Source organism: Drosophila biarmipes, chromosome X, assembly GCF_025231255.1.
Source record: "Drosophila biarmipes strain raj3 chromosome X, RU_DBia_V1.1, whole genome shotgun sequence".
Classification (NCBI taxonomy): Eukaryota; Metazoa; Arthropoda; class Insecta; order Diptera; family Drosophilidae; genus Drosophila; species Drosophila biarmipes.
In genome coordinates, this window is record NC_066611.1 from 233308 (window position 1) to 253409 (window position 20102).

Below are 20102 nucleotides of genomic sequence, written 5' to 3' on the forward strand. Positions count from 1 at the left end.
TCATAAAATACGAATATTTCTTGCATTCTCTTGTTATATGAGAGAATATCATACGGAGCGGGTAGCCCCTAGTATAGTAAGCAGTCGAATGGGAGACAGCGTGTCCAAAAACACCTATAGGGAGGTGGTCGTTGGCGGACCTCTCCTCGTATTGGTCAAACTTATGATTTTGTCAATACTATATAAAACGCCAATCATATCCATATAAAAGTGAATACAGTATATGGATATGAATAAAAAACCATACATAAATAAAAAAAAAATATGTATAAAAAATTATACATATATTTATATTAAGCAATCGTATGGATGTGGCTTATAGGTATAATACCTATAAGGCATAATAATGTATAATATAGCAAATATACATATAAAAGTGCATGAATTGTATAGATATGGCATATAAGTGACATATTTATGAGAATAGCTAGTAGAATTTGCCCATACACTACTAGCGAAATGAGATATTTATACCTAGTGAGGGCGGCACTAGTACTATAAATTGTGGCAAAATAAATCTTATGCAAATGCATAGGATTTTGTCAATACCATACATAAACCGTATGGATATTGAGAAGTTAATAGATTACATCTATAATATGAGAAGTATTTTAGTATTCTTATTAAATAAGAGAATACTATAAGGGTGAGTGGCAAAGAGAATTGAATATACCCGAATGGGAGACAGCGTGTCCAAAAACTACTATAGGTGGTGTGGCAAATATGAGGAAGGCAATATATCCATATAATGAAAATAAAAGTGCGTTTTCTTATTATATAAGAGAACACTATATGGGTGAGTGGCAAAGTAAATTGAATATACCCGAATGGGAGACAGCGTGTCCAAAAACTACTATAGGTGGTGTGGCAAATATGAGGAAGGCAATATATCCATATAATGAAAATAAAAGTGCGTTTTCTTATTATATAAGAGAACACTATATGGGTGAGTGGCAAAGTAAATTGAATATACCCGAATGGGAGACAGCGTGTCCAAAAACTACTATAGGTGGTGTGGCAAATATGAGGAAGGCAATATATCCATATAATGAATATAAAAGTGCGTTGTCTTATTATATAAGAGAACACTATATGGGTGAGTGGCAAAGTAAATTGAATATACCCGAATGGGAGACAGCGTGTCCAAAAACTACTATAGGATGGTCAATGGGCCGGCCGTCTGCTATTGACATATGTCAGTAGAGAAGATATTATCCGTCAAATTTGTTTCTTTATTCATTTATTTGAATACGAGACTTGGCTCCGCGGTTAATATTTTAAGCCCAAAGATAATAACGTTGAAACAAAGGCCAAGTTTCTATTGTACATAGAATAACAAATTGTTTCCGAATTTTATCGTTAATTTTAGGAGGTAGGCTAACATGATTTATATTATATGTGTATTATTAAATAATAATAGTACATAAAAGTCTACCAAAGAAATATAAAAATGTAATTATGAATACATTTTCAATATTAATATCAACTTATATTGTTGATAATAAAAAATAGCTATTAAGAGAGTTATTTAAGAAATTATATAATATATAATAAAGAGTATATATATAAATAATATATAAGTATATATTATTTAAGAAATAAATATAGTAGTAATAATTATATATATACACTCGGTTCTATTTTATATATTACCAGAGACTTATATGGATATATATAGATAAATTTTAAATTTATCGTCAAAATACAAATGATTAACTCAATATCTTATATTGGTTAAACAAAAATTGTACATGTGTGGATACAATATATTATGTATGTCGAACAAAAATGATATTTTAGAATGAAATGTGCATATATAAAGAAAATATATGAAAAATAAATATTGTGTTTATAAAGAATATGATTCTTTTTGACATCAATAAAAACTTGTTATTATTAGTGGCGAAACAAGTATAAATTGGAAAACAAACGTATACGAATGCTATATAAAAATGGCCGTATTCGATAGAAATAAAATCTATAACAACATATATATTGCTAATTTCTATTCAAAAAATATGAATGAAATATGAATAAAAACATTATTCTGGTTGATCCTGCCAGTAGTTATATGCTTGTCTCAAAGATTAAGCCATGCATGTCTAAGTACACACGAATTAAAAGTGAAACCGCAAAAGGCTCATTATATCAGTTATGGTTCCTTAGATCGTTAACAGTTACTTGGATAACTGTGGTAATTCTAGAGCTAATACATGCAATTAAAACATGAACCTTATGGAACATGTGCTTTTATTAGGCTAAAACCAAGCGATCGCAAGATCGTTATATTGGTTGAACTCTAGATAACATGCAGATCGTATGGTCTTGTACCGACGACAGATCTTTCAAATGTCTGCCCTATCAACTTTTGATGGTAGTATCTAGGACTACCATGGTTGCAACGGGTAACGGGGAATCAGGGTTCGATTCCGGAGAGGGAGCCTGAGAAACGGCTACCACATCTAAGGAAGGCAGCAGGCGCGTAAATTACCCACTCCCAGCTCGGGGAGGTAGTGACGAAAAATAACAATACAGGACTCATATCCGAGGCCCTGTAATTGGAATGAGTACACTTTAAATCCTTTAACAAGGACCAATTGGAGGGCAAGTCTGGTGCCAGCAGCCGCGGTAATTCCAGCTCCAATAGCGTATATTAAAGTTGTTGCGGTTAAAACGTTCGTAGTTGAACTTGTGCTTCATACGGGTAGTACAACTTACAATTGTGGTTAGTACTATACCTTTATGTATGTAAGCGTATTACCGGTGGAGTTCTTACATGTGCTTAGATACTTGTATTTTTTCATATGTTCCTCCTATTTAAAAACCTGCATTAGTGCTCTTAAACGAGTGTTATTGTGGGCCGGTACAATTACTTTGAACAAATTAGAGTGCTTAAAGCAGGCTTCAAATGCCTGAATATTCTGTGCATGGGATAATGAAATAAGACCTCTGTTCTGCTTTCATTGGTTTTCAGATCAAGAGGTAATGATTAATAGAAGCAGTTTGGGGGCATTAGTATTACGACGCGAGAGGTGAAATTCTTGGACCGTCGTAAGACTAACTTAAGCGAAAGCATTTGCCAAAGATGTTTTCATTAATCAAGAACGAAAGTTAGAGGTTCGAAGGCGATCAGATACCGCCCTAGTTCTAACCATAAACGATGCCAGCTAGCAATTGGGTGTAGCTACTTTTATGGCTCTCTCAGTCGCTTCCCGGGAAACCAAAGCTTTTGGGCTCCGGGGGAAGTATGGTTGCAAAGCTGAAACTTAAAGGAATTGACGGAAGGGCACCACCAGGAGTGGAGCCTGCGGCTTAATTTGACTCAACACGGGAAAACTTACCAGGTCCGAACATAAGTGTGTAAGACAGATTGATAGCTCTTTCTCGAATCTATGGGTGGTGGTGCATGGCCGTTCTTAGTTCGTGGAGTGATTTGTCTGGTTAATTCCGATAACGAACGAGACTCAAATATATTAAATAGATATCTTCAGGATTATGGTGTTGAAGCTTATATAGCCTTCATTCATGGTGGCAGTAAAATGTTTATTGTGTTTGAATGTGTTTATATAAGTGGAGCCGTACCTGTTGGTTTGTCCCATTATAAGGACACTAGCTTCTTAAATGGACAAATTGCGTCTAGCAATAATGAGATTGAGCAATAACAGGTCTGTGATGCCCTTAGATGTCCTGGGCTGCACGCGCGCTACAATGAAAGTATCAACGTGTATTTCCTAGACCGAGAGGTCCGGGTAAACCGCTGAACCACTTTCATGCTTGGGATTGTGAACTGAAACTGTTCACATGAACTTGGAATTCCCAGTAAGTGTGAGTCATTAACTCGCATTGATTACGTCCCTGCCCTTTGTACACACCGCCCGTCGCTACTACCGATTGAATTATTTAGTGAGGTCTCCGGACGTGATCACTGTGACGCCTTGCGTGTTACGGTTGTTTCGCAAAAGTTGACCGAACTTGATTATTTAGAGGAAGTAAAAGTCGTAACAAGGTTTCCGTAGGTGAACCTGCGGAAGGATCATTAATGTTTTAATATCCTTACCGTTAATAAAATATTTGTTTATATTATAATAAATACATTATAGTATTACAAATAAAATATGAATTGCCAAAATGTATATGAGATCTATTATAGATCAAATGAAATTTCGAACAAGCAAATCGAAATAATGCAAATATTAAAATTATATATTGTATTTAATACATATGAGAGAAATTAATAAGCAGCCAAAGCAAACAAATAAAAATTCGAACAAGCAAATCGAATTATTAAAATAATAATATTAAATTATTATTGTATATCCTTACCGTTAATAAAATATTTGTTTATATTATAATAAATACATTATAATAATACAAATAAAATATGAATTGCCAAAATGTATATGAGATCTAATATAGATCAAATAAAATTTCGAACAAGCAAATCGAAATAATGCAAATATTAAAATTATATATTGTATTTAATACATATGAGAGAAATAATAAGCAGCCAAAGCAAACAAATAAAAATTCGAACAAGCAAATCGAATTATTAAAATAATAATATTAAATTATTATTGTATATCCTTACCGTTAATAAAATATTTGTTTATATTATAATAAATACATTATAGTAATACAAATAAAATATGAATTGCCAAAATGTATATGATCTAATATAGATCAAATGAAATTTCGAACAAGCAAATCGAAATAATGCAAATATTAAAATTATATATTGTATTTAATACATATGAGAGAAATAATAAGCAGCCAAAACAAACAAATAAAAATTCGAACAAGCAAATCGAATTATTAAAATAATAATATTAAATTATTATTGTATATAAACACAATTAAAATACTGTGTGTATATGGATCATAATATACACGCGTTGCGATATGTATTGTTCATCTCAGTTATGCGCATACATTGGATAATGCAACAACCTAAAATGTACAATGTTGTACCTGGTTTTATACAGGTTAATGTTTTATATAAATTTCAATTTATATCGCTAAAAAAGTATTAATATATATATATATATATTTATTTACAATAAATGCAATTTAAAAAGAAATACTTTGATATATATTGGTTATATAAAACTAAGACATTTCGCAGCATTCGTTTTAGGTATAAAAATAAATTTATTGAAGGAATTGATATATGCCAGTAAAATGGTGTATTTTTAATTTCTTTCAATAAAAACATATTTGACAAAATTAAGAAACCAATTTATAAAACTCTAAGCGGTGGATCACTCGGCTCATGGGTCGATGAAGAACGCAGCAAACTGTGCGTCATCGTGTGAACTGCAGGACACATGAACATCGACATTTTGAACGCATATCGCAGTCCATGCTGTTATGTACTTTAATTAATTTTATAGTGCTGCTTGGACTACATATGGTTGAGGGTTGTAAGACTATGCTAATTAAGTTGCTTATACAAATTTTATAATGAAATTTTATAAGCATATGGTATATTATTGGATAATAATAATTTAATTATTTTATTCATAATATTAAAAAATATATGAAAAACATTATCTCACATTAGTAAATAATTTGAATGTGAAAAACGAAGAGAAATATTTTCTTTTTCAATCAAATGATACTGAGAAATGTCTAGCATAAAAATTTATCTAGAATTGTCTCTTATTAATGATTAGAAAATAGAAAACCGTTGACAATATTATTGTTCTTCGTTGATTCGTTAAATCAAACAAATGCCATTTATATACAGATATTATTAATATAACGAATTTAATAAAATGTTTTATCATTATATATAAAGAATTAATTGCATATAAAAGTTATACACAACCTCAACTCATATGGGATTACCCCCTGAATTTAAGCATATTAATTAGGGGAGGAAAAGAAACTAACAAGGATTTTCTTAGTAGCGGCGAGCGAAAAGAAATCAGTTCAGCACTAAGTCACTTTGTCTATATGGCAAATGTGAGATGCAGTGTATGGAGCGTCAATATTCTAGTATGAGAAATTAACGATTTAAGTCCTTCTTAAATGAGGCCATTTACCCATAGAGGGTGCCAGGCCCGTATAACGTTAATGATTACTAGATGATGTTTCCAAAGAGTCGTGTTGCTTGATAGTGCAGCACTAAGTGGGTGGTAAACTCCATCTAAAACTAAATATAACCATGAGACCGATAGTAAACAAGTACCGTGAGGGAAAGTTGAAAAGAACTCTGAATAGAGAGTTAAACAGTACGTGAAACTGCTTAGAGGTTAAGCCCGATGAACCTGAATATCCGTTATGGAAAATTCATCATTAGAATTGTAATATTTAAACAATATTATGATAATAGTGTGCATTTTTTCCATATAAGGACATTGTAATCTATTAGCATACCAAATTTATCATAAAATATAACTTATAGTTTATTCAAATTAATTTGCTTGCATTTTAACACAGAATAAATGTTATTAATTTGATAAAGTGCTGATAGATTTATATGAATACAGTGCGTTAATTTTTCGGAATTATATAATGGCATAATTATCATTGATTTTTGTGTTTATTATATGCACTTGTAGGATTAACAATGCGAAAGATTCAGGATACCTTCGGGACCCGTCTTGAAACACGGACCAAGGAGTCTAACATATGTGCAAGTTATTGGGATATAAACCTAATAGCGTAATTAACTTGACTAATAATGGGATTAGTTTTTTAACTATTTATAGCTAATTAACACAATCCCGGGGCGTTCTATATAGTTATGTATAATGATATTTATATTATTTATGCCTCTAACTGGAACGTACCTTGAGCATATATGCTGTGACCCGAAAGATGGTGAACTATACTTGATCAGGTTGAAGTCAGGGGAAACCCTGATGGAAGACCGAAACAGTTCTGACGTGCAAATCGATTGTCAGAATTGAGTATAGGGGCGAAAGACCAATCGAACCATCTAGTAGCTGGTTCCTTCCGAAGTTTCCCTCAGGATAGCTGGTGCATTTTAATATTATATAAAATAATCTTATCTGGTAAAGCGAATGATTAGAGGCCTTAGGGTCGAAACGATCTTAACCTATTCTCAAACTTTAAATGGGTAAGAACCTTAACTTTCTTGATATGAAGTTCAAGGTTATGATATAATGTGCCCAGTGGGCCACTTTTGGTAAGCAGAACTGGCGCTGTGGGATGAACCAAACGTAATGTTACGGTGCCCAAATTAACAACTCATGCAGATACCATGAAAGGCGTTGGTTGCTTAAAACAGCAGGACGGTGATCATGGAAGTCGAAATCCGCTAAGGAGTGTGTAACAACTCACCTGCCGAAGCAACTAGCCCTTAAAATGGATGGCGCTTAAGTTGTATACCTATACATTACCGCTAAAGTAGATGATTTATATTACTTGTAATATAAATTTTGAAACTTTAGTGAGTAGGAAGGTACAATGGTATGCGTAGAAGTGTTTGGCGTAAGCCTGCATGGAGCTGCCATTGGTACAGATCTTGGTGGTAGTAGCAAATAATCGAATGAGACCTTGGAGGACTGAAGTGGAGAAGGGTTTCGTGTGAACAGTGGTTGATCACGAGTTAGTCGGTCCTAAGTTCAAGGCGAAAGCCGAAAATTTTCAAGTAAAATACAAATGCCAAACAAATATATATATTATATAAAATCTAGCTAAATTAATATACTTGAATAATTTTGAACGAAAGGGAATACGGTTCCAATTCCGTAACCTGTTGAGTATCCGTTTGTTATTAAATATGGGCCTCGTGCTCATCCTGGCAACAGGAACGACCATAAAGAAGCCGTCGAAAGATATCGGAAGAGTTTTCTTTTCTGTTTTATAGCCGTACTACCATGGAAGTCTTTCGCAGAGAGATATGGTAGATGGGCTAGAAGAGCATGACATATACTGTTGTGTCGATATTTTCTCCTCGGACCTTGAAAATTTATGGTGGGGACACGCAAACTTCTCAACAGGCCGTACCAATATCCGCAGCTGGTCTCCAAGGTGAAGAGTCTCTAGTCGATAGAATAATGTAGGTAAGGGAAGTCGGCAAATTAGATCCGTAACTTCGGGATAAGGATTGGCTCTGAAGATTGAGATAGTCGGGCTTGATTGGGAAACAATAACATGGTTTATGTGCTCGTTCTGGGTAAATAGAGTTTCTAGCATTTATGTTAGTTACTTGTTCCCCGGATAGTTTAGTTACGTAGCCAATTGTGGAACTTTCTTGCTAAAATTTTTAAGAATACTAATTGGGTTAAACCAATTAGTTCTTATTAATTATAACGATTATCAATTAACAATCAATTCAGAACTGGCACGGACTTGGGGAATCCGACTGTCTAATTAAAACAAAGCATTGTGATGGCCCTAGCGGGTGTTGACACAATGTGATTTCTGCCCAGTGCTCTGAATGTCAAAGTGAAGAAATTCAAGTAAGCGCGGGTCAACGGCGGGAGTAACTATGACTCTCTTAAGGTAGCCAAATGCCTCGTCATCTAATTAGTGACGCGCATGAATGGATTAACGAGATTCCTACTGTCCCTATCTACTCAGTCGGTGTTAGATTGCTCGTGCGAACAGACGTGTTTTCCGTACGCTCCGCGAGTGTAGCCAATATTGACTGATAGAGACCAGATACGAAGCTAGAAACAGCACGAAAATTCGTGTTTTGTGCCTGCGAACCCAGTGCGCGTGTTTTCCCTGTGTAAAAGTGGTGAAACCGGGTGAAATTGGGTTTTTCCCATTGGAAATTTTCCATTGCGCCACGTGTGTCACGAGAGAGGCGCTCTCTTGAGAGAGGCGTTAGGCTTATTTAGGCACATTTTGCCTAAAACAGCTGTGCGGTTTGTGTCATCGCTAAACTTTTATCAGCTGATCAGCTGATAGAGCTTTCCGACCAGCTGATAATAAAGGGGTAAGTCCTTGGTGGAAAAGCTTTTGGGTTGGAACTGCCGATAACCGGCGGATGGCGCCACCCAAAATGGATGTTGGAGATTCTGGCAGTGAGAGTGCTAGTAGTAGGGGAAGCAGTGGGGGCAGAGGACGACCCAGAGGTAAGCGCAATAAAGCGCCGCTGAGGGACGCCTCTAGGTGCAAGTTGATGGCACTGGATGCAACTGCCGCTGACACTGCGACAGCCCCTGCCGCTGCCGCTGCCGCTGCCGCTGCCCCTGCTGCTGCCGCTGCCGCTGCCCCTGTCGCTGCCCTTGCCGCAGCCCCTGCCGCTCCCGCAGCCCCCGCCGCTGCTGCATCCTCTGCTGAACACGAGAAGACCTTCGTTGCACCAGCCAGTCCTCTAAAATCCTTCTCGGATAGGGAGTGGAGAGGTAATGGTGCCGTCGCTGCCGAGATGGGGGACATCCGATCGGAGATCGGTAGGATGTTCATGGTCTCCTATGCCAACCCGGCCACAAATGTGAAGGTGCAGTCCGTAGCCAACCGCTACGAGGAGGTTGTTGCAGCCCTCCTTATACGGATTGGAGTGCTTGAGGACCGCCTTAAGAAGCAGGCACCGGTTGCCTCGGCCGTCTCATACGCAGCCGCCGCTGCTAGAGGCGCGCACCTTATCGCCTCACCTGCTGCCCCTGTCGCCCCCTATGCCCCTGTAGCCGCACCGCGGAAAATCCGGGAGACCTGGTCGGCAGTCGTTGCATGTGATGATCCGGCCTTATCAGGGAGGCAAATTGCGGACAAGGTCCGCAAAGAGGTAGCGCCTGCTTTGGGCGTCAGAGTGCATGAGGTGCGAGAGTTGAAGCGGGGCGGCGCGATTATTCGCACGCCATCGCAGGCGGAGATGTCGAAAATCGTTGCCTCCGCAAAATTCGCTGAGGTGGGCCTTAAGGTGTCCAAAAACACTGCCGCAAAACCCAGGGTGACGGTACAGGATGTGGACACCACTGTGACGCCGGATGAGTTCATGATGGAGTTAAAAGAGAAAAACTTCGAGGAGATGTCGCTGAAGGAGTTCCAGAAGGCGGTAGTCCTGGCGACCAAGCCCTGGTCAGCAGCTAACAGCGCCACTATAAACGTGACGCTGGAAGTAGATGATCAGGCTTTGGCCGTTCTCGAAAGCGGGAGGGTGTATATCAAGTGGTTCTCTTACCGCTGCCGCTCTCAAGTGCGCACCTATGCGTGCCACCGATGCCTTGGTTTTGACCACAAAGTCAGCGAGTGTCGGTACGCTAGAGAAAATCAGGTCTGCCGCCAGTGCGGACAGAACGACCACGTCGCGGCGAAGTGCAAAAATGCGGTGGACTGCCGTAACTGCCGCCATAAAGGGCTACCCTCGGGGCACTATATGCTCTCGGTTGGATGCCCGATATATAGCGCTGTGCTAGCCAGGGTGCAAGCTAGACATTAACATGTTCAGCTTCATCCAAGCGAATTGTGGTCGAGGCCGTTGCGCTGTCATCGAGCTTGCAAAGCGGATGAGAGATGCTGGCCACCTGTTCGCACTCATTCAGGAGCCCTATGTGGACGCAGGCAAGCGTCTCACTGGACTCCCTGGAGGCATGAGAATCTTCGCTGACAAAAGGAAGAAAGCTGCCATCATCGTGGACGACCCGTCTGCCATCTGCATGCCCATCGAGACATTGACGACGGATTATGGAGTGTGCGTGAGTGTCACAGGAAAATACGGCACCATTTTTCTGTCCTCCGTATACTGCCAGTACTCAGCTGCCCTGCAGCCCTACACTGACTACCTGGATACGGTTCTGCTGCTAGCCAGCAGGACACCGACAATCCTCGGACTTGATGCGAATGCGGTTTCCCCGATGTGGTTCAGCAAAACTCCAGCTAACTCTGGAGACCGTCTGAATCGCGAACGGGGACAGCACATGGACGAGTGGATCATCGCAAGCGGTGTCTGTGTGCTTAATACGGCCAGCCAGGTGTTCACGTTCGATAATCACCGCTCCAGAAGTGATATCGACGTGACCTTCACCAACGAAGCAGCGCGTGTGTGGGCAACATACGAATGGAGAGTTGACTTCTGGGAGCTGAGTGACCACAACATCATCACTGTTGAGGTTACTCCAGATCCAAGCAGTACCGTTGAGAGCCTAGCTCCGGTACCGCAATGGAGGCTCTCCAATGCAAGTTGGCGAAGATTCAGAGTAGAACTAAGGGATGTAGCTGAATGTCTCGAGGAACTGGAGGAATCGCCGTTGGATGATCATGTGTCAGCCCTTCGCTCCATCGTACACGAAGTGTGCGACAGGGTAATAGGGCGCAGGATACCTGCAGCAAGGGGAAACGTAATATGGTGGAATCCTGAACTGAGTACCAAGCGCCAAGAGGTCAGGAGACTGAGGCGCAGGCTGCAGGCAGCTCGTCGGAGTGGCACCGGCGATGTTGAGCGACTTGCCGCTGGATTAAGGCTTGCCTCAGGCCAGTATAAGAAGCTTATCCTGATGACAAAGGAACAAAACTGGCGGGACTTCGTGGGACGGCACAAGGATGATCCATGGGGGCACGCCTACCGAATATGCCGAGGCCGGAAAAAGACAACCGATCTTGGATGTCTTAGGTCGAACGGCGCGCTACTTACGACATGGCACGACTGCGCAGATATACTCCTCCGCAACTTCTTCCCTGTTGCGGAATCCACAGTGCGTGAGGGTATAACTCCTGCTGCTCCACCGACCCTCGAAGCCTTCGAGGTGGCAACCAGCGTCGCGAAGCTGAGAAGCCGGCGATCGCCGGGAATGGACGGCATCACGGGTGGGATCGTCAAGGAGGTATGGCGTGCTATCCCTCAGCACCTGACGAAGTTGTACTCTCGATGCCTCTCGGAAGGATATTTTCCTGCCGAGTGGAAACACCCGAGAGTGATACCGCTGGTAAAGGGGCCAGATAAGGACAGGAGCGATCCTGCCTCTTATCGTGGCATATGCCTTTTGCCAGTGTTCGGAAAGGTGCTGGAAGGGATCATGGTGAATCGACTGAAGGATGTGCTACCGGATGGCTGCAGATGGCAATTTGGATTTCGGCCTGGACGCTGCGTTGAGGATGCGTGGATGCACGCTAAAAACACCGTTTCCACCAGCCGCGAGAGGAGGGTGCTGGGAATCTTTGTTGATTTCAAGGGTGCCTTCGACAATGTTGAGTGGAACGCGGTGCTGGATCGGCTTATCGACGTCGGCTGTCGAGAGATAGACTTGTGGAAAAGTTATTTCTCCGGTCGAAGTGCCAGTATCATCAGCAGTTACGAAGCGGCCACAGTGTCGGTTACACGGGGCTGCCCGCAAGGGTCCGTCAGTGGTCCATTTATTTGGAACCTACTGATGGATGTGCTGCTTCAGCGCCTGGAGCCACATTGTGCTCTGAGCGCGTTTGCAGATGACTTGCTACTTTTCGTCGATGGGAATTCCCGTGCCGATCTGGAGCGAAAGGGCGAGCAGTTGATGGACATCGTGGGAGCCTGGGGAGCTGAGGTTGGAGTGAGTGTGTCAACCAGCAAGACGGCAATCATGTTGCTGAAAGGGAATCTTTCAGACACTAGGAGACCGACCGTACGGTTTGCTGGAGCAAGCCTGCCATACGTCACCAAATGCCGGTACCTTGGCATCTTAGTCGGCGAGCGGATGAGCTTTCTCCCGCATATCTCTGCTCTCAGAGATCGGCTGGCTGGAGTTGCCGGAGGGCTAGCACGGGTGCTCCGAGTCGATTGGGGGCTCAGCTCCCGTGCTAAGAGGACGATATACAGCGGACTCATGGTCCCCTGTGCACTCTTCGGTGCCTCGGTCTGGTACAAGGCGGCGAGCAAGGGCAAGTCCTTAAGACTCCTCACCTCGTGCCAGAGGACCATCCTATTAGGATGCCTACCGGTATGCCGCACAGTGTCCACGGTGGCACTGCAGGTGCTTGCTGGTGCTCCTCCAATGGATTTAGATGCTCACAGGATGGCAGTGAAGTTTAAGCTCAGAAAGCACGTTCCCCTGGACGAGAGCGACTGGCTCTATGGACAGGACTTGTCTGTGTTGGACTGGAAATCCAAGATGGCTCTGCTAGACGAATGTCTGCTAAATGAGTGGCAACTCAGATGGGACCAAGCGGCTCACGGTTTTGTGACTCGCCAGTTTTTCCCAGAGGCAGCGTTCGTCTACAAGAGGAAGGACTTTGTCTTCACCTTAAGAGCCGGATTCTTGCTGACAGGACACGGGTCGTTCAACGCTTTCCTCCATGGTAGAACCCTCAGCACCACAACCGCATGCTCATGTGGAGAGGAGAGTGAGGACTGGCTTCACGTACTATGTGAGTGCCGCCTCTATAGCGATTTGCGTGACTTGGATGCCCTTGGCATTGTTCGAGTCCAAGAACGATGGAACGTCGCAGGAGTAGTCGAGACCCCAGAACGGATGCGTCTCCTAGGAGCTTTTGCTGATGCTGCCTTCTCGAGGCGTAGGATGGAAGCGACGAGGGATGAACCGCAGGCGCCGGGACAATAGTCCCAAAACCCCCTTGCCGTGTGGCAACGGCGAAGAATACTGCCACAGCTTGTCATTGCTTGTCGTAGGAGGCGACTAATATGACATGGTTGCCCCATCCGAGCTTGTCGGAGCTGAAGGGGTGAGGCCCACCGAGCCTGAAATTTCGGTGCCACGGGTTGAGTGGTTCTCCAAGGCTACTCATTGAGGTCGGCCCCCTTGTGGGAGTTTCGTGGTGGCTGTGGTTGACACCTATATCGCGGGTAGAGTCCCCGGGCTCGACGTGGATGTTGCGTTAATACAACTCGGGTGCTGCGACCCAAAGAACAGTAGAGATTTTAGATAGATCTCGCCCCTATGCAAGGGGGAGTGCTTGCCCGACAAGCAAGTACTTAAATTGCTACTGGGGTGGTTGCTATGTACATAGCTATAGCTTCTAGTCCAGGGCGTTGGTTTGGCGCTTAACCCAGACCCTTGCATTATATACTCCCTTGTGGGTATATTAGAATGCCGTGGCTGTAATCCCTTCAGTGCGGAACACGTCACGTTAAATAAGTTCGGAGGGATCCGAGACACACCTGTCCCTATCTACTATCTAGCGAAACCACAGCCAAGGGAACGGGCTTGGAATAATTAGCGGGGAAAGAAGACCCTTTTGAGCTTGACTCTAATCTGGCAGTGTAAGGAGACATAAGAGGTGTAGAATAAGTGGGAGATATTAGACCTCGGTTTGGTATCGCCAATGAAATACCACTACTCTTATTGTTTCCTTACTTACTTGATTAAATGGAACGTGTATCATTTCCTAGCCATTATACGGATATATTTATTATATCTTATGGTATTGGGTTTTGATGCAAGCTTCTTGATCAAAGTATCACGAGTTTGTTATATAATCGCAAACAAATTCTTTAATAAAACGGTGCATTTATGTATTTTTGATTTGAAAATTTGGTATAACTCCAATTACTCAGGTATGATCCAATTCAAGGACATTGCCAGGTAGGGAGTTTGACTGGGGCGGTACATCTCTCAAATAATAACGGAGGTGTCCCAAGGCCAGCTCAGTGCGGACAGAAACCACACATAGAGCAAAAGGGCAAATGCTGACTTGATCTCGGTGTTCAGTACACACAGGGACAGCAAAAGCTCGGCCTATCGATCCTTTTGGTTTAAAGAGTTTTTAACAAGAGGTGTCAGAAAAGTTACCATAGGGATAACTGGCTTGTGGCGGCCAAGCGTTCATAGCGACGTCGCTTTTTGATCCTTCGATGTCGGCTCTTCCTATCATTGTGAAGCAAAATTCACCAAGCGTTGGATTGTTCACCCATGCAAGGGAACGTGAGCTGGGTTTAGACCGTCGTGAGACAGGTTAGTTTTACCCTACTAATGACAAAACGTTGTTGCGACAGCATTCCTGCGTAGTACGAGAGGAACCGCAGGTACGGACCAATGGCACAATACTTGTTCGAGCGAACAGTGGTATGACGCTACGTCCGTTGGATTATGCCTGAACGCCTCTAAGGTCGTATCCGTGCTGGACTGCAATGATAAATAAGGGGCAATTTGCATTGTATGGCTTCTAAACCATTTAAAGTTTATAATTTACTTTTTAAACGACAATGGATGTGATGCCAATGTAATTTGTAACATAGTAAATTGGGAGGATCTTTGATCACCTGATGCCGCGCTAGTTACATATAAAAGCATTATTTAATACAATGACAAAGCCTAGAATCAATTGTAAACGACTTTTGTAACAGGCAAGGTGTTGTAAGTGGTTGAGCAGCTGCCATACTGCGATCCACTGAAGCTTATCCTTTGCTTGATGATTCGATAATAAAATTGCATAATTTATTTGTTGTGTTGAACTTCTTATATAAAGTTCAACCAACAATCTATTTGTATGCATTGATTGTTTGCTTGGCTTTGTGGCGAATTTTTAATCCTTTATATATTACATTCCTAAGGTCTAGATTTTCAAGTAAGAGACCAATTTGATTAACATATCAATATAAGTACAACTCGACCATCTAATAATAACAATATGAATCGTCATCTTATTAGTGACGCGAAGATTGGCAAACATATAATATAAAAATATTCCTAAGGTCTAGATTTTCAAGTAAGAGACCAATTTGATTAACATATCAATATAAGTACAACTCGACCATCTAATAATAACAATATGAATCGTCATCTTATTAGTGACGCGAAGATTGGCAAACATATAATATAAAAATATTCCTAAGGTCTAGATTTTCAAGTAAGAGACCAATTTGATTAACATATCAATATAAGTACAACTCGACCATCTAATAATAATATGAATCGTCATCTTATTAGTGACGCGAAGATTGGCAAACATATAATATAAAAATATTCCTAAGGTCTAGATTTTCAAGTAAGAGACCAATTTGATTAACATATCAATATAAGTACAACTCGACCATCTAATAATAACAATATGAATCGTCATCTTATTAGTGACGCGAAGATTGGCAAACATATAATATAAAAATATTCCTAAGGTCTAGATTTTCAAGTAAGAGACCAATTTGAATAACATATCAATATAAGTACAACTCGACCATCTAATAATAACAATATGAATCGTCATCTTATTAGTGACGCGAAGATTGGCAAACATATAATATACAAATATTCCTAAGGTCTAGATTTTCAAGTAAGAGACCAATTTGATTAACATATCAATATAAGTACAACTCGACCATCTAATAATAACAATATGAATCGTCATCTTATTAGTGACGCGAAGATTGGCAAACATATAATATAAAAATATTCCTAAGGTCTAGATTTTCAAGTAAGAGACCAATTTGATTAACATATCAATATAAGTACAACTCGACCATCTAATAATAACAATATGAATCGTCATCTTATTAGTGACGCGAAGATTGGCAAACATATAATATAAAAATATTCCTAAGGTCTAGATTTTCAAGTAAGAGACCAATTTGATTAACATATCAATATAAGTACAACTCGACCATCTAATAATAACAATATGAATCGTCATCTTATTACTGACGCGAAGATTGGCAAACATATAATATACAAATATTCCTAAGGTCTAGATTTTCAAGTAAGAGACCAATTTGATTAACATATCAATATAAGTACAACTCGACCATCTAATAATAACAATATGAATCGTCATCTTATTAGTGACGCGAAGATTGGCAAACATATAATATAAAAATATTCCTAAGGTCTAGATTTTCAAGTAAGAGACCAATTTGATTAACATATCAATATAAGTACAACTCGACCATCTAATAATAACAATATGAATCGTCATCTTTTTAGTGACGCGAAGATTGGCAAACATATAATATAAAAATATTCCTAAGGTCTAGAATCTTAAGCAATAGACCAATTCAACTAAGAGTTGACATATAAAAATATGTTCCTTTTAATGTTAGCAAAATTTTATCGTCACATACTGTTAGTGACGCGAACGTTTTTTTCTCCATGTTTATATGAATGTTTATTCAAAGGTAGAAAGGCAGGATCGTTATTTTATAAGTGAAGCGATAAAAAAATTTTATGCAATAGGACATCTATTTATAAATATTTTTAAGTCTTAGAAATTCAAGTAAAGAGATTCAAGAAATTCATTCAACTTAGAGCGCACATATAATTAAAACTATTCCTGAGGTTTAGAAACCAAATTAAATAAAGAGGACATATAAACGTATGTGGTATTTTGATGGTAGTGAAAATGTATCGCGATATTATTAGTGACGCGACCAATTTTTATACTCTTTGCTCCATGTGCAAATATATCTAGTGTTTAGATAGTCAATTAAAAATGACAATTTTAACTAAAAGACTTAAAAAAGTGTTTGTCAAACTTATAATTTTGTCAATACTATATAAAACGCCAATCATATCCTTATAAAAGTAAATACGGTATATGGTTATAAATACAAAACCATATATAAATAAAAAAATGAAATCGTATGTATATGGCTTATAGGTATAATACCTATAAGGCATAATAATGTATAATATTAGCAAATATACATATAAAAGTGCATAAATTGTATAGATATGGCATAAAGAAGGCATTTATGAGAATAGCTAGTAGAATTTGCCCATACACTACTAGCGAAATGAGATATTTATACCTAGTGAGGGCGGCACTAGTACGATAAATTGTGGCAAAATAAATCTTATGCAAATGCATAGGATTTTGTCAATACCGTACAAAAAACTAAGTAAAACGTATGGATATTGAAAAATAAATGGATTATATTCATAAAATACGAATATTTCTTGCATTCTCTTGTTATACGAGAGAATATCATACGGAGCGGGCAGCCCCTAGTATAGTAAGCAGTCGAATGGGAGACAGCGTGTCCAAAAACACCTATAGGGAGGTGGTCGTTGGCGGACCTCTCCTCGTATTGGTCAAACTTATGATTTTGTCAATACTATATAAAACGCCAATCATATCCATATAAAAGTGAATACAGTATATGGATATGAATAAAAAACCATACATAAATAAAAAAAAATATGTATAAAAAATTATACATATATTTATATTAAGCAATCGTATGGATGTGGCTTATAGGTATAATACCTATAAGGCATAATAATGTATAATATAGCAAATATACATATAAAAGTGCATGAATTGTATAGATATGGCATATAAGTGACATATTTATGAGAATAGCTAGTAGAATTTGCCCATACACTACTAGCGAAATGAGATATTTATACCTAGTGAGGGCGGCACTAGTACTATAAATTGTGGCAAAATAAATCTTATGCAAATGCATAGGATTTTGTCAATACCGTACAAAAAACTAAGTAAAACGTATGGATATTGAAAAATAAATGGATTATATTCATAAAATACGAATATTTCTTGCATTCTCTTGTTATATGAGAGAATATCATACGGAGCGGGTAGCCCCTAGTATAGTAAGCAGTCGAATGGGAGACAGCGTGTCCAAAAACACCTATAGGGAGGTGGTCGTTGGCGGACCTCTCCTCGTATTGGTCAAACTTATGATTTTGTCAATACTATATAAAACGCCAATCATATCCATATAAAAGTGAATACAGTATATGGATATGAATAAAAAACCATACATAAATAAAAAAAAATATGTATAAAAAATTATACATATATTTATATTAAGCAATCGTATGGATGTGGCTTATAGGTATAATACCTATAAGGCATAATAATGTATAATATAGCAAATATACATATAAAAGTGCATGAATTGTATAGATATGGCATATAAGTGACATATTTATGAGAATAGCTAGTAGAATTTGCCCATACACTACTAGCGAAATGAGATATTTATACCTAGTGAGGGCGGCACTAGTACTATAAATTGTGGCAAAATAAATCTTATGCAAATGCATAGGATTTTGTCAATACCGTACAAAAAACTAAGTAAAACGTATGGATATTGAAAAATAAATGGATTATATTCATAAAATACGAATATTTCTTGCATTCTCTTGTTATATGAGAGAATATCATACGGAGCGGGTAGCCCCTAGTATAGTAAGCAGTCGAATGGGAGACAGCGTGTCCAAAAACACCTATAGGGAGGTGGTCGTTGGCGGACCTCTCCTCGTATTGGTCAAACTTATGATTTTGTCAATACTATATAAAACGCCAATCATATCCATATAAAATTGAATACAGTATATGGATATGAATAAAAAACCATACATAAATAAAAAAAAAATATGTATAAAAAATTATACATATATTTATATTAAGCAATCGTATGGATGTGGCTTATAGGTATAATACCTATAAGGCATAATAATGTATAATATAGCAAATATACATATAAAAGTGCATGAATTGTATAGATATGGCATATAAGTGACATATTTATGAGAATAGCTAGTAGAATTTCCCCATACACTACTAGCGAAATGAGATATTTATACCTAGTGAGGGCGGCACTAGTACTATAAATTGTGGCAAAATAAATCTTATGCAAATGCATAGGATTTTGTCAATACCGTACAAAAAACTAAGTAAAACGTATGGATATTGAAAAATAAATGGATTATATTCATAAAATACGAATATTTCTTGCATTCTCTTGTTATATGAGAGAATATCATACGGAGCGGGTAGCCCCTAGTATAGTAAGCAGTCGAATGGGAGACAGCGTGTCCAAAAACACCTATAGGGAGGTGGTCGTTGGCGGACCTCTCCTCGTATTGGTCAAACTTATGATTTTGTCAATACTATATAAAACGCCAATCATATCCATATAAAAGTGAATACAGTATATGGATATGAATAAAAAACCATACATAAATAAAAAAAAAATATGTATAAAAAATTATACATATATTTATATTAAGCAATCGTATGGATGTGGCTTATAGGTATAATACCTATAAGGCATAATAATGTATAATATAGCAAATATACATATAAAAGTGCATGAATTGTATAGATATGGCATATAAGTGACATATTTATGAGAATAGCTAGTAGAATTTGCCCATACACTACTAGCGAAATGAGATATTTATACCTAGTGAGGGCGGCACTAGTACTATAAATTGTGGCAAAATAAATCTTATGCAAATGCATAGGATTTTGTCAATACCATACATAAACCGTATGGATATTGAGAAGTTAAT

The 20102-nt window shown here is 39.0% G+C and overlaps 2 non-coding genes and 1 pseudogene across 2 annotated transcripts; all 3 read left to right on the forward strand.

Annotated features, from left to right (window-relative positions):
* The first annotated feature begins 2044 nt into the window (after positions 1-2044).
* On the forward strand, positions 2045-4039 carry LOC127010517 (small subunit ribosomal RNA). Its single transcript, XR_007763273.1, has one exon. It is a non-coding gene; the product is annotated as a small subunit ribosomal RNA (ribosomal RNA).
* A 1203-nt stretch (positions 4040-5242) lies between these two features.
* On the forward strand, positions 5243-5421 carry LOC127010574 (5.8S ribosomal RNA). The gene has a single exon (XR_007763312.1). It is a non-coding gene; the product is annotated as a 5.8S ribosomal RNA (ribosomal RNA).
* A 402-nt stretch (positions 5422-5823) lies between these two features.
* LOC127010565 (large subunit ribosomal RNA) lies at positions 5824-15267 on the forward strand (annotated as a pseudogene).
* The last annotated feature ends 4835 nt before the right edge of the window (positions 15268-20102 follow it).